Raw genomic sequence first — 3,501 nt, forward strand, 5'->3', positions numbered from 1 at the left:
AATTTTGTATCACATATATTATTTTTGTATTTTTTCATCTGGAACAATTAAAAGTACAAAAAAGATATAAAATATGAAAATAATACAGTACACAAAAAAAGTATGAAAAAAAAATAGAATGTATTAATTTTGTATTAATATGTATTGTTTTTGTATTTTTATCAGCATGAAGGACTGTATTTCAAAAATATCAAAAAAGTACAAGAATGATAGACAAAAAATACACTTAAATGCTTAAAATAATACAAAACAGAGTTTTAAAAACTACAAAAATGATCATGGGCAAAAATTGTTATTTGAAGAAAAGGGGTTGGAGATTGAGGTTCTTAATAGCATCTATTGATTGTTATTCAAAAATCTTTTATTTATTTGAAATATTTGTTAAATAACAATTTTAGTAACTCAGTCAGATTACCTTAAATGTACAAACAGCTAATTAAAAAGTAATTAATGTGGCCAGACTACTGATTCAGCTACCAATTGTAGTCTTGATCTTTCTTTTTGCATATAATCTGCTCTTCAATAGTCTTGATATTTTTCACAAGTTTAACTAATCCTGTTTTCTTTGTACTTTTACCAAATGTTTCGATCTCTCTGCTTTGCTGTTTCTTTTGTATGGAAAAGGTAGAGGAGTGTTTACTTTGTTGCAGAAGTCCATCTTCAAATCACACAACCTGTCATCTCATCTGACTTCATCACTGTGAAATATAGAACAGAATGATATAATAATAAAATTTAATGAACCATTACCTCAACAAAACACACATTTTCACATCCAAAATAATTCTATATAGATTTTGTTTAGCTCACACACCTGCAATACTTTCTTGAGAGGGATCTTCTTCCTCCATGACTAATCAGCTTTTCTTCAATGTTCTGCTGACTAAAATTAACAATAATTATAAATTGAAATTCCAAAAGATCCAGCGGAGTTCACCAAATTCCATACAATTGTACCATTGAAATTACTTTTCTTTAATCTGGGGTTTCTTAGGGGACAACCATCTGGAGAAGAAAAAGGGGGGGGGACTGATTTATAAAATATTTTTAAAAAAATATTTGTAATAAACAATCTGTCCTTGAAAATGTTGAAAGAGTAAACAAAATGTGTGCCCCAATGTTATTTAAATAAACTGCACTGCCCCCCCCCCCCCCGAACCCAACCTACCCCCCCCCCTCGAAAAAATTTGAGTTTATACAAATTACAGAATTGTTTTTGAAGGGAAAATAAATAATTCGTCTCTGGTAAACTTGAAAAAAATGGAATGAATTAGAACTAGGAAGCCAAAGGCTTGATAATTACCCCCATCTTCCACCCCTCCCTCCCCAATCAGAATTTATCACAAAAACCCTTGTTCCCCACATGGCCAATAACCGTACTATTTTATCTTTCTACAATGCTACAAAATGGTTAAAAAAGGCATTCTTTGTTCCTCTATCTTTGTACTAAGTTATTATTTAAAAAAACTGAAACTTTAATGTGCTAAAATATACATAATCTTACCGCAACTGTCGTTGTTTACACCAGAAAATTCCGGATATGATGCCTAAAAAACGTCAGTCTCCTTATGTATTTGCTTTCCTTGGTTCATATATCTGATCCTGTGTACCATGATTATGCTGAACTTCTGTTTTTCGATCCATTTTACTCGCGAGCAAATGAGAGTTTATTCAAAATCACCTCCAGGTTTCTCAACACGTCCCGGGAAGAATTTTCAAAATGGCGTGAGTGAAATATTGTTGACCAATCAGAGAACAGTACGGAAGAGTTTTAAAATCTGACCAATCATATTGTGTCATATATACGAAAATTACCGATGTTGAGATCGGAACAGTTAGAGAAAACATATTTACATGGTTTTAAATATCTTGAATCAATTGAACAAACCTAAATTTATGTTAGAAAAAAACGATAATTTAATCATCAGAATCATTTTTTTATTCCTTACGGAATTTACCGATTACGAAACATCGTTATTTCCGGTCATCATTTCCGCTGAGAGCAGCCATTTTTATATTCAAGGTGACCTGTGAAGTAGACCATAAAGTTCAAATATAATGATCAAAACGAGCGGGAGATACATAATATATAGCCTTTTTGACTGACAACTCAACTCATACATACGGTACCAGAGATTGAAATAATGTTTAACAACTATTTCACATTTTCTATATTATTTTATGATATTCTTTCGTAATAATTTCTTATTTAATTTTTTTTTAAAGCAGATAATTGAATAGTTCTATCTATTCCATGTAATTGTAATACGTACTGAATTAAATATAATGTATACTAAATTGAGTTGTATAGTCATGAAAACATCGTAGGTACTGTAATTAGTGGAACTCTCCATGTTGTTTGTTTTTGTTTTGTTTTTTTTGGTTGGGATGTGTTTTCACGGGTAAATCATGTTATTTCTTTGAGTAGTATAACATGTACTCGTCTATTGATAGCCTGCAGGTGGCCACCTGTGCTGTTGGCGATAGTTGTAAACACGCGGTTGTAAACACGCTGTAAAATTTTCAACACAAAAAGAAAGTCTGAAACTCTGAAACTTCAAAATTTACCGCGTGTTTACAAGTATCATGTACAGCACAGGTGTCCCCTTAGACGTATCTATCTCTTTCCAAATGACAATTTCAAACCTAGTAAAGACATGTTTTAAAAATGAAGTTGTTTAGTTAACAAATTTAAACTACTCAAGTTTTCTGTTCTAAATAGCAATTAAATGTAAATAGTATAAAAGCAACCTTTATAGCAGTGGTCTTAATTAATAAAATCTGAGAAAAAATATTAATTCCAACAGACTTATTGCAAGGACATTCTGTAAATTTTCCTAAGTTCAAAGAAATACAAATTTCAGTAAAAGAAAACACTAGGTCCAAAATAAATATTAAAAAAATACATACTGACTGTATAGTATTTTTTGAAAAATTATTAAGTCCAAATTTAATACAAAAATAATACAGACTAAATGTATGTAATTTTCTGTAAAATTACTAAGTTCAATTTTAATACAAAAATAATACAGATTAACTGTATGTAATTTTCTGTAAAATTACTAAGTTCAATTTTAATACAGAAAAAATACACTTGAAAAAAACTAAGTCCACAAAAATACAAAAATGATATACTGAAAATAATCTAAGTCCCAAAAAATACAAAAATAATACCCTGTAAAAAATCAAAGTCAGATTTTAATACAAAAATAATCTACCTATTTGTTGGTGATACAAAAATAATATATTTTTTCTGTATTAATTTTAAACAATACAAAAATGATTGTATTAAAAATATATTAAAAATATACTTTTATGTATTATTTTTTGATATGGGTGACCTAAGGAATGTTTAAACTGGCTACAGAAAAATAAAATGCATCCAGAGTACTTGTTTTTTAATGCCTAAAAAGATTCAGAGAGATGAAATATGCACAGCTAGTGTCGATTTGTAGTCAGGGTGTCAAAAGTCAGTCACGTCGAAAAGTGACGTTGATCATG

General features: G+C 29.6%; 1 long non-coding RNA gene across 1 annotated transcript; it reads right to left on the reverse strand.

The window, feature by feature from the left end:
• Window positions 1-238: 238 nt before the first annotated feature.
• Window positions 239-1,608, reverse strand: LOC133190389 (uncharacterized). Its single transcript, XR_009721590.1, has 3 exons — window positions 1,505-1,608; window positions 815-883; window positions 239-698 (listed from the first exon to the last, which is right to left on the reverse strand). It is a non-coding gene; the product is annotated as an uncharacterized LOC133190389 (long non-coding RNA).
• Window positions 1,609-3,501: the final 1,893 nt, after the last annotated feature.

This window comes from Saccostrea echinata, unplaced genomic scaffold (assembly GCF_033153115.1).
Source record: "Saccostrea echinata isolate AGI-Se365-2 ecotype Australia unplaced genomic scaffold, CSIRO_AGI_Sech_v1 ptg000022l, whole genome shotgun sequence".
NCBI classification, from domain to species: domain Eukaryota; kingdom Metazoa; phylum Mollusca; class Bivalvia; order Ostreida; family Ostreidae; genus Saccostrea; species Saccostrea echinata.